A 12,443-nucleotide genomic window follows, 5' to 3' on the forward strand; every position below is an offset into this window, starting at 1 on the left:
ATAAAACGCATTTTGAATATAAAACTTTTCACTTCACTTTTGGCACTGCCTTAAAGACCGCGACTTTTTGATTATGATTGCGGTCGATCAGCGGAATCCCTTTTTATACCCCATTTGGCCTTGCGGCGTTTATGTCCCCGTAAGGCACGACTAGCCTGCCTGCCTTGGTCAAACCAATCCGCGATCGACTCATTCGCGGCGCGTATACACATATGTGCAAGCAACAGTTCAACCCGCTCACACAATCAAACATCCGCTTTGTTAATATCGTAAAGCAGAGAAGGAGATTTGGTTAGCGGTTGCCTACACATCTGTTCATATACCCGCTTGCGTTTCGTCAGAGAAATCCTCAAAGGCTGTTGTTACAGGCTCGCATCCGCCGATGGTACCTGCATCATGGAGCATGTTCGTAAAGAAATTCATAACGCAGCCTTGGGTTGGTTTTAAGTCCAGGGCTAACGTGTGGCCTCGACCCACGATCTAATGCCGGGCTTCTAGTTCGCTACTTACCTAACTTTTCTAACTACAAAAAAATTAAATAAATTATCAAAAATCTAAACGTAACATCACTGGGTTCCCAAGCAAAAACTAACCTAGAGTATCACAGATGATCATCTTAATCCTATATCACAGTTTGAACTAAAACTATATCACAGATTGAAGAAAATTAGTCAAGTTGCAAATGTATAAATGGATTAATATGTCAAGTCTGGAATATATAACCAAATAAAGGTTAAGTAAAAATTGTATAATTACATTAGCAGGTCAATAAAACCTAAAATAATTGAATAAATAATTACAAAAAAATATAAAAATGTATGTAAATTTTCTAAAGGTCAAGTTTTTCAGGTACAAAGGTGAGTGATAAATAACATACAACATCGAACATTTACTAACATCATGCCACAAATATATCTTTAGCATGGTATACCCCGATTCTGTTTCCACTAACATCACCGAGTTCATACATCGAGTTACCTATTACTTTAAGTACTATGCATTTTACTTGTTTTGGGGCAAATTTGGGATTATAGTTGTCGATTTGTGAACTCTGTTTAAAATTTCGGCGGTATACCATTTTACCAATCTTAAACGTCACATCCCTGCTTCTAGTGTTATATACCTTCATGCTACGTTCGTGGGCTAACCTCAGCTCTTTCATAATATTATTTCTAAACGCCTTAAGCTTATCTGATGTTAACTCTAGCTCGCAGTCCACATCCTTGACTGCCCCTAATTTTCGATACAATTCGTACGATGCACCATGTTCGACCATTGCCATACCAAACAACGCATAATACGATGATGTGTTAATCGCCGAATGGATGACGCTTTGTAGTGCAAAGGCGGCATCACTAATGTGTTTGTCCCAATTTTTCTGGTTTTCATCTACATATAACCTAACTATTTGCAATATTGATCGGTTGACCCTTTCTGCCGCGTTGCCTTGTGGCGAGTAGAACGCCGTTCTTACATGCGTCGTACCGTATCTTGCTAAAAATGATGTAAACATTTCTGAAACGAACTGCTTGCCATTGTCAGATTGTACATACTCCGGTACACCAAACACGTGGAAAACATCCTTTTCTAAAAATTTTACAACTTCAGCTGAGGTTCCCTACGCATGGGTTTCAAAAACACAAATTTTGAAAAGTGATCTAGACACACAAACACATAAACATTATTATCACATGTACGTGGGTATGGACCCATAAAATCTATAAATAAGCGTTGAAAAGGGCGTTCAGTAACATGTTGTTTTCCCATCAACGGTTTGTGGAAAGCATTTTGGGTTTTGTTGCCTTTACAGATATCGCAACTTTTAATATAATTTTGTACATCTGCCACAAATCCTGGCCAGTAGTATCTTTCGAGGATGCGCGCAAAGGTCTTGTGTATACCTCCATGACCTGCAGAAGGCGAGCAGTGCGATGCCTCCACCAACCCAGAACGAAGTTCAGTCGGTACCCAGAGTTTCCAGGCATGGTCTCCGTGAAGCCCTTCCCCCTTGTCAAATTGCGTCCGTCTATAAACGCATCCATCAGATACGTACAGTTCTGGTAATTTGTCTTTGTTCGATGTCACCGTGTCTATGAGTTCATGGTACTCAGTCGTTTTAAAGCAAGGTGAATTTACGTCGATGTCCAGCATTCTGTCGTTTACTAAAACTTCACTCATGGCGGCCCTGGATAAAGCATCCGGCACTACATTTTGGGTACCCTTACGGTGCTGGATGTCGAAAGTGAAGCCTTGTAATTTTAAACTTCACCTTGCCAGCCGGCTAGGCTGGCATGGCCAGTTATTACCGTAAAGGGCAATCCCTCGATATAGGGCCGGAACCTCTTTATACTCAGGACCGCTGCATAACACTCTAGATCCGTCATACTGTAATTTCTTTGTGCCTTATTTAGTTTCGCGGATACGTAGGCAACCGGTCGTTCGTTTCCGTCCTCGTCTCTCCGTGGATGCATAACATTGCACGTAAAAGTGCTTTTCAAAATCGGGGTGTATTAACACCGGCGCAGATATTAATTTTTGCTTTAAGCAATCAAATGATTGCATCGCTTCGTCCATCATTTTAAAAGATTTTATTTTGTCTTTAGTGAGGCAGTCGTGCAGCGGTGCTGAAATTGTCACGTAATCTTGTATGAAACTGCGGTACCAGCCTGTCATCCCTAGGAACCGTCTGAGTTGCTTCGGTGTTCGGGGTTCGGGGAAGTCTCGCATTGCTGCCACCTTATTTAGATCCGTACGGATACATCCGTCGCCTAAGACGTAACCCAAATATCTTATATCTTTAAAGCAAAACTTACTCTTTTCAACGTTTATGGTCAATTTCGCATCACGAAGACATTTTGCAACACGGGACAACACATCTAAATGGGACGAAAAATTCTCGGAACAAACCAGTAAGGCATCTAGGTAAACAAACACAGATTCACGAAGATAAGCGGGGATGACCTTGTCCATTTAACGACAAATTCGATGTGCCGCGTTGCACAGTCCAAAAGGCATTACTGTAAAATGGTACAAAGGTCTACCAGGTACAGTGAAAGCAGTTTTCTCCCTGGACTTTCGCTCTAAAGGTATCTGCCAAAACGCGTCTTTTAAATCAATGTCAGATATGTACCTGGTGTTCTGAAGCCGACTTAGAATACCGTCTATATGTGGGACTGGGTAGGCGTCTTTGACGGTGCGATCATTTAATTTACGGTCGTCCAAACATAGGCGATTTTTAGTTCCTTTGATGACGAGTGAGACGGAGGAATTCCAGCAACTGTTGCTCTCTTCAATAACGCCCATCTCCAACATCCTGTCCAGTTGTGCGAATATTAATTTTTGAATGCCCGGAGAAATGGGGTAGTGGCGGTGCTTCACAGAAAGGTGCTCATCCGTCACCTCGATGACGTGCTCCTCTACATCGGTCTTACCCAACCCAAATACTGCGAAAGAAGGTAACTGTGCTTTTACACGATCCAAGGCTACAGTTTCTTCGGGACTCAAATCATGTTGCACCGCATCGAATTATAAGTCACCATCAGCAGGAGTAAGCTCTGATACGACAGAAACCTTGGATTGGATTTGGGGCCCCCTACTGACTACAAAGAGCTGGAAGGCTTTCCAAAAAATCGATCCCTAGATAGACCTACTGTTGCAGCCCAGGCACTATAAGAAATTCCAGCTCCCGAGTGGTACTGTCCCAGAGTACTGGAAGAGTCACTACACCAACAACCGCGGTTTCAACCCCATTGGCTGTCTTGGCAGCTAGCCCCGGCCCCGGAATATAAGAGCGCGAGCACCTCGCGTCCATCGATCTCCGTTTTGGCGAAAAACCTATTATCACCTTGCAAAGTAACTATGATCGAAATAATCTTTTTTCTAATTCTCCTGAAAATCTTGTTTTTTTCCCGCATCTTCTGTATTTTTTCGAAATTTCTCTTCTTCTTTTTAGCCTTGATCTCTTCGCAGAATTTTCTTCTCCTTGCTTCCTCATACCTCAACTTCCTAACATGTAAACTGTCTCTAACTGGCTCAACTTTCTTCTTTTCCTCTACTTTTTCCTTTACCTCATTTTCCCTATTTCTTTTTAAAATTTCTATCTGCCTATCTTCTATTAATCCCCGGACATCTCTGCCAACGCCCGGTTTCCCGCCTCTGGTTTAAAGACACAAAATGATGAATCACCTCCACACGCACAACATTTCATAAAGTGGAAATTCGACTTGCACTTTGTGTCTTTTGCTGCTTCTGCCGGGTTCTTCAAATATAAATCCACCGGCATGCCACAAGCATAACACAACATAAGGTGAAACGCAGACGGACAAAACAATTGGTTTTGGACAGGACTAACATTTTTACTATGGACATTGGACGACGAACTTGCGACAGGACAGGAAAAATTGGTTGGGATGTTGGGTTTAGGATTGCTTTGTGTGACAGGGGCACGAGACATATTCTTACTAACTCCTAAATTCCTATTGTCTTTGTTGAACGCCTCTAGGCTAAACTCACTCTCCTGACCTTCTGACCAATCTACGTTGTTTGTTCCTAACTCGCTGATTGGCTTCGCCCTAGACCTGTTTTACTTAATTAACTTTTCCGCCCTCTTGCATTCGGCCTTCAACTCCGCCAATGTCTCTGTCTTTGTCGCGAATGTCAGGTTGACCAGATACGAATTTAGGTTGCCCTTAATAATTTTGACCAGCTCGTTCTCCGGGATTCTTTGCCTCAGTCGGAAAGTTAGGTCGTTGACGTCAGCATAGTATTCGTCGAAGCTCTCTTGGGGCTGCTGCTTCCGCTCCATAATCTCGCGTATTACCTCGTTGTCTGACTCCGCCGACTTAAATTGAGATAAAATTTCCCTCTTCAACCCAAAATAGTCAAATGACTCATCGTCGGCGTGATCCTCCAGCACCTGCCAATACCACTTGAGAGCGGGCCCTGAAACTAGACAGTGGAAATCGGAAAACAAATGCTGATAGGACAACTGGGATTGTAAGCGCATTCGTTCCAACCTGAAAACAAAACTTTCCACCGTCATGCCCTTTGCTGACCCGTCGAACTTAAGGTGCCATTTGTCTAAATCTACTTTCTTTCGCCCAGAATAGCTGGAGTGGCCGTTGCCTGTATCTGTGTGGTTCGCGGTTTTGTGCTGGTTCGTGGTGTCATCCCGATCTTGTCCTGGCGTGGACGTGTTCAGTGGAAGAGCTGATGCAGCAGGAGCGCGCATAGATGTCTCCACATGAGCGACACGGTTGCTAAGAGTGGATATTTCCTCCCTTACCTTTCGCACTTCGCCCATGTGATGATTCATCTCATCGTTCTGCTGCATCATCACCTCCATCATACGTCCTAGCTGGTCGATGCGCTCTTCTACCGATGCCTGCGTGCACCTGTCTCCGCCAGTCCCCGCGGCACCTGCCCTGGGGTCTTGTATCCCTTCACCTCCAACAGCTCCCTTCCCTGTGTCCCGAAAAAATCAGCGAGCGATCCGATGTGTTTATGACAACCCTATCAGTAACCGAAACCTCTGCTTGCCTAAATACCCTAGCAGTGCAAAGATTCCAGAGGTCTATTGGGACGAAATCGGCTGGTAATTCGATGCCTGTGTCGCTCTGATAGAATAAGGACTCTACCACTTCGTTCTCTAAACCCATTGCTACGATATGCGTAATTCGCTTGTTGCTTCCTAACAGTTCTAAAACCCTCTTTGGAATCGCCCCCTGGTTCTTGGACTTGTCCATAAACTAAGGGACTGGTATCAAAAGGGAGTCTGTAGCCTGACTACCGAAAACGTAATGAAAAAAAACGACAAACTCCAAAGTTGGACAAAGGAAAATAAAAAAAAAATTTTACCGAAACGCTTTTGTACCCAAAGTATGACAGAAAAAAAAAATTTTTAATTCAACGGTTATTTCACCTATGGATTTATTTCTTAAATCGGAGTTAAAAAAAATTTGAAACAAACAGTCACAATTCAAATGGTGAAAATATAAATATATGTACATATGTGTGTATATATATAAAAAGTGTATAAAAAGATACTAATGTGTATAAAGGGGGAACAAATTATATGTGCAAAATTCAAAAATGGACAGTTCTTAAAGTATATGTATGTATATGTATTTAAATGGGTAAAATTCAAAGAGGCAAACAAATTCAAAATAAATAGCCTCGATAAAAAACCTTTGACGGTGTACCGATATATGTGTATAAAACGCTTGTCTGGTATTAATCCAAAAACTAAAAACAAGCAGACAGATTCGAAAAATTTATGAATTTCAATAATTGTTTTGGGTTTAAAAAAAACTAAGGTGCAGAATGACAGCAAAAATTCAAACAGAAAGAGAAAAAACGAATTCAAGAAAAATTTCTTCAAAATATACATATAAAAAAATTGCCAATATAATAATATTAAATTTTTCAATGATTTCTTCAAAACGCTAGAGAAACTCTAAAAGGCAATTGCTGTAGACAAAACCTCAAAGAGTAGCAACAAAACCAGGGAAATATATAAAAATTCAGAAAACTGTTTCCTGGAATACGCTTGTGTTTCAAAATAACTTAAAAAAGCAATAATTTTAAATTGTAAAAAAAGAATTGTATAAAAAGTAATAAAACTTCAAATAAGTGTTAGAAAAAATAATCATAAACCTGTCTGTTTACAAAAAAATTCCGACAACTAAAAATAGAAAAACAAAGGACTAAGTCTATTCAATTAAGTTCCTAAAAACTTTACTCTTATTCAAAAACGAAAATTTCAAAAGTTTATCTTCTTCTAATGTATTTACTGTTGGTGCAATCTGGTGTGTTCCTCGCCTAATGGACTCTGTGGGTAAGCTGGGTAAAGTAATGATGTATTCTGTCCAAGGTCAATGTCGTCTAATCCCCTCTTATTTATGAAATGTGGCACTACAGCGTCTTAAGAACGAGCTTAAGACGTGGTTGCCACAATTCCCCTTTACCCTGTCAAATTATCTACCCCCTGCAAACGTACAAAAACCGCATGGCAGCTGATGTAGCTTGCAACAAAACAAAAATAAACAAACAATCGTCTTAAAGTACTGCCGATGACTTCTGATACTACTTTTCAAAAACGTTGGAGTTCTTAAAAGGAACTCAGATATCACCGCCAGCACTCCCCCCACTGGTTTGTCACTTGGGCACATATCTCTCGTTCTGACAACAAGCGATGTTGCCCTCGTGACCCTGAATCTGTCCGCGAGAAGGAAAATTAAGAACATAGATAAGGTAGTGAAAAGCTGAAAATAGTATACCGAAAAGCAAGTTGAGGTGAAAGGAAAGAAAAATTGGAAAGTAAAAGAAACGAAATATGGGAAAAATTGAAAATTACTATTGGGCTATACCATTGGGCGCCATTGTTATGTAAATGCCTGGTACGGGAGAGGAGAAGTGGCGGGGTGGCATGGTAGTAGCCCGGCTGAGGCTCGTCGGCTTTGAGGCGCGTTTCTTGCCACTTCTCCTTTCCCAACAGTTGCATAGCAAAATTGAGTTCCTGCCTGGGGGAAATTGTCTAAACAAACTAAAGAAAAAGAAATATAGGAAAGCGGGAGAAAGCCTGTCCGAGTCAGGTGGAGCTTTCCCACCCCTCTTGTTCACGAGATGCGAACAGCCTTTGGACTCTACTATGGCTCCACTTCCCGAGTAGAGTCCCCTTGAACCTGACTAATTTCCATCAGTAGTTACCTACGTATCTTCCATCTTTCCACTCAACCACCCCAACTTACCATCAGTTGCCGCAGGGGCACCAACAACTTTAAGCCTTTAGCCAGACATGTTTTACCTATGTCTTACCAAAAATCAAAATTTCAGCCCATGCACACGAACTAAATAACAATCACGAAAAGCTTTCGTTTCCAATTTACAATTAATATATCAACTATTTCTACAAAAATGTATTGAAAACCTATATACTTATTTCGAAAACCTATTCTTCCTATCCGGTTATTCGTATATAAATTAAATTTTCTATTAATACTTATTCTAATTCCATACAATTAACTTTTTCTTTCTTTCGCGTACTTTATATTCTAATTTTTAGATCCTGCCTAAACTAACTATTTGTGTACAAGCATACGTATAAACATGTGCATACTTAGACGCCTGTGTGTGCGCTCACTCCCAAAAAAATGTTAAAATTAACCATAGGTGTGGGTGGGTGATATTTTACTCTGAGATGGTAATTTACAAATGTATGTGGGTTAAGGTGTGTGTGCATGCGATTTTTTTTCTTTTATGAAAAACTCACCTCGCTCAAAACTCCGAGTTGGTACCAAATCGTTGTGCGGAGCTGAACGTAAAAAAAGAAAAAAAAAAACAAACAACATATGCAGAACAATGGAATTTATGTTCTGTTACAGGTCTTTGGCTGATTGACCGTGGTCACGGCTAATCCTATGCCCAAATGTCTTTTGTTTTTAGTTTCGCGTATCGGTTCAAAGCATGTGCATACTTTTATACACCTGCTATAAAAACTCCAAATAATAAAAAAATCGCGAAAAACAAAATTAAACCAAATTAGGATTACTTTTTGAATAGTAATACAAATGAGAGAAATAACAAAAATATTTACGAAAAAATTTTTAACCGCGAAAATACGACAGAACAATTGCCGAGTGGGTATTACCTAAAAATTATGAATTCAAAGAAAAAGATTTCGAAAAAAAAATTTTTTTTTTAAACGAAAAATGAATATTACCATAAAAAAAATATTGTTTGAGGATAAGTTTTTGTGAGTGGCTCATGCATATACAAATAGGTATGCCTGTGTTGTGGCTGGGTGTGAATACCCAAAAAATTGTGTGCCTGTCGACAACATAAGTAATATGCTAAATGTGAAAGAAATTAAGGTCAGAAATATCAAGAATAAAAGAAAAAGTTATACACCTTAAGTTATAAAACTAATAATAAAAAATTAATTAAGTTAAGAATTAATTAAATTCATAAAAATTCAAAATTCAAATAACTAAATTTTTTTTTTTTTGAGAAAAAAAAAAACAAGTGATAGTTCTACGGCCTAATATAATAAATATAAATTAAAACTGAGGTGAGTAAATAAAAATGTTCGAGTTGGCGAGCGCGCTCCGGGTGAGTCGCGCTTAACTTCTCTCGCTCTCAGATTTTGTAATGATAGAATAGTGGTGTGTTGGGTTTCCGTGTAGTGAATAAATGTGGATGAATGTGGCAACAAGTTGGCTACGATAGATGTTACGTGGCAAAAAAATTTAAATATGTTGCTAATGAGCTGATGCAACTCGTTGCCAAAATTTGTTGTGTTGTGAATATACAAGTGTTTTGTATTACCTCTTGTTGGTTTTGTGAAGAATATATGGTGTTGCGTGTTTTCGGTTATATGTTTGAGCTCGAATGTGACTTTGTGGGAATTTTTCTGGCTGTGTTATGTGAGTGTGCTTGTGTGTGTTGGTGTTCGTCGATTCTGGCGCTAATCCGTTTGGACGCTTTCGGTCAATATAGCCTCGTTGGCTGCCCTTTTAGCCAGAAACCAATCCCTTAATTGGACAATTGACCCCTTTTGTATGTGTGGTTGGTGTTTGTTGTTGTTTTGCGTGTTTTCTTCGACCAAATAACTTTGTATCTTTTTGTATGTTTTTGCGTGTGATTTTGTGTAACTTTATGTGAAAAGATGCCACGGCCTTCGGCTGGCTTCGTGCGCTGCAACAAGAGAACACATATATATTTTTAAATCTTTTTTATATTTTTAAGAATTTTTGCTTAAAATCTGTTCTGCGTTTTAAATGAAATTTAGCCATTTCGTTTTTCTTCCTTTAAATTTAAAATGGCTTAACAAAAAATATTTCAATTCAGATAATCTCCGATATTTTCTTCCTCTTCTTCTTTTAATCTATCTTATGTTTGCATATGTGCTCGTGTACATACATATATATGTACATACATATGTACATGTAAGTGCACTTATGCATATTTTAATATTTATGAATTTTAAATTCAAACCAAATTCGATCGGATAAGAATCAAATAAAATAAAAATTCACAACAAATATTTCGACGGGAATACAATGGAAAATAGTGTTTACACCGAAAATGGTCAAAATTTAAACGGGAATTTTGGGTCAAAAATGGAGGAATCATTTTTGGATAAAAGTGCCAAAGGAACATTTATTCCATTTACTTAGTGGAACATTTACTTTCGCGAAGTGGACTTTAGGTTGCGCAGATTTAAAGATCCAAAACTATTTTTAATTCAATTATTTTTTTTTTGTAATTCCAAAAATAAAATGGTTTACTAACAACACTCTGGTTTCACAAAATTTACCAAAAAAATGTTTAGTTCAAACAAAACTATTTAAACCAAGATTCAAAAAAATGTTCTAATAAAAGGAAAAAGGTTTAAAAAAAATTATGGGTAAAAAAAACAAAGGTTTTTCAAAAAAAAATTCACATCTCCAACTTTGACTTACCGGTGACTTTGCTACTTTCTTGAGGGTTTTTCCACGCCCAGTGGTGGCGGTACTCCTTGCTCTGCGGTGCACCTAGGGAGGATTCCCTAGTATCAAGGTTCATTCTTATTTTATTCGCTAGCGTTTACTTTTAGCGTGAAATCGCACTTTAGAAAAAAATACTTTTTCACTCGCGCACCCACACTTTAAGGTGAATGAAATGCACTTTGAATATACAACTTTTCACTTCACTTTTGGCACTGTACTAAAGACCTCGACTTTTTGATTTTTATTGCGGTCGATCAGCGTAATCCCTTTTTATACCCCACTTGGCCTTGCGGAATTTATGTCCCCGTAAGGCACGACTAGCCTGCCTGCCTTGGTCAAACCAATCCGCGATCGACTCATTCGCGGCGCGTATACACATATGTGCAAGCAAACAGTTCAACCCACTCACACAATCAAACATCCGCTTTGTTAATATCGTAAAGCGGAGAAGGAGATTTGGTTAGCGGTTGCCTACACATCTGTTCATATACCCGCTTGCGTGTCGTCAGAGAAATCCTCAAGGGCTGTCGTTACAATTTGCCCTCCTACCACTTCGTTTTGTCAATCCCCTACCACCCTATATAAACAGATGCATGCTTATAAACATTATTCCACTGCATGTCAGACATTCAGTACAACATTTAATGTTTATTTACGATATTATCTCTGGTATTATTGATTGCTCAACTCTGTTGGGGCAGTTAAATTTTCTTGTTACTAGTAGATCTCTACGCTCTCATAATATATTCTACGGTGAAGTTCTGAGAACCAATTACCTTAGCTTTGCCCCTCTCATAAGAGGTCTGGAAGAGCTTAATAAAATTTCTAGAACGCTAAATCTTGACTTTGCAATGCCCAGGTCTTTGTTTAAGTTACGTATTGAATCTTACTATCGAGAAAATTTATCTTATCCTTGAATTAATTATAGTTATTTAGTTATAAGTTAATATGCAAACTTGTAAATCTAGTCAGTAAGGTTTCTGCCATTGACTCGATAAACATGAATATGAATATGAAACAATAATTAACAGCCCGATATGTGCTTTTTTTATTCGTGGATATGGACCTAATAAATCGATATATATATATCTTTTGAAACGGCCTTGCTGACGTTGAGGCGTTATGTCACACTATCGCATGTATTCACGAACGTCTTTAACCTATCCAGGCCAGTGAGGGTTTCTTCTAATTAGTTCCAAAGTTTTGACCACACCACCATGAGAACGAATTTTGTCGTTATGAGCTTTCTGCAATATACGGTTACGCAGGTTAACTGGTATTCAAAATTTCCAGGAGTTTTGTCCTTGATCATTATCGTCAGAAGCATGTTCAGTACGAATGTAAACAAATTTATCCATTATTTTTAAATCTGGAAGCTTTTCTTGTTCCATCCGGATTCGGTCCTTTAGTATCATGTAATCCTCATCTTCAAAATGGGGCGAGTCAAGATCCATTAGTGGCTCTTCTATTTCCACGCTAGATACATCTCCTTCCTGCATACGGGACAAAGCATCAGGAACAATGTTGTTTTTTTTCCTTTACGATGACTTATGGAGAAGTTATAGCCTTGTTATTTGAACGCCCATCTGGCTAATCGTCCTGAAAAATTGGGTTGCCTCATAAGCCATATAAAACTTGCAAAATTTCTTATGGAAGTTCGGATTCGTTAATACAGGAGCGGTTGTAAGACAATTTTTAAAGACTCGAATGCTTCTTGTGCCTCGTTAGTCCATTTAAATTTTAACGGGACTTTAGTACTTCGATAGTAGAAGAAGCCATATCGGCAAAGTTTTTAATAAACCTCCTGTCCCAACCGCAGAGTGCTAAAAATCCTCGGACTTGTTTTAAGTTTTTTGCTGGCGGCCAGGATAAGATAGAACTTATCTTTCCGGGTCTGTTGAAATCCCTCCGTCGCCAATTATATAACCTAAATAATTCACTCTAGTAACGGAGAAT

The 12,443-nt window shown here is 38.9% G+C and overlaps 1 protein-coding gene across 12 annotated transcripts in view; it reads right to left on the reverse strand.

Moving 5' to 3' along the window:
- Positions 1 to 12,443, reverse strand: part of LOC137235493 (uncharacterized) — a 523,646-nt gene that overhangs the window by 60,394 nt on the left and 450,809 nt on the right. Inside the window, exon 6 of one of the 12 annotated variants that reach the window (XR_010947927.1) lies at positions 8,290 to 8,311. The exons of the other annotated variants lie outside the window; for them this stretch is intronic. The gene's annotated coding sequence lies outside the window, so the exon portion shown is untranslated. Of the gene's footprint in view, positions 1 to 8,289; positions 8,312 to 12,443 lie in introns of those variants that run through there. 12 annotated transcript variants of the gene reach the window in all.

This window comes from Eurosta solidaginis, chromosome X (assembly GCF_040869045.1).
Source record: "Eurosta solidaginis isolate ZX-2024a chromosome X, ASM4086904v1, whole genome shotgun sequence".
In the NCBI taxonomy this organism is placed as follows: Eukaryota; Metazoa; Arthropoda; class Insecta; order Diptera; family Tephritidae; genus Eurosta; species Eurosta solidaginis.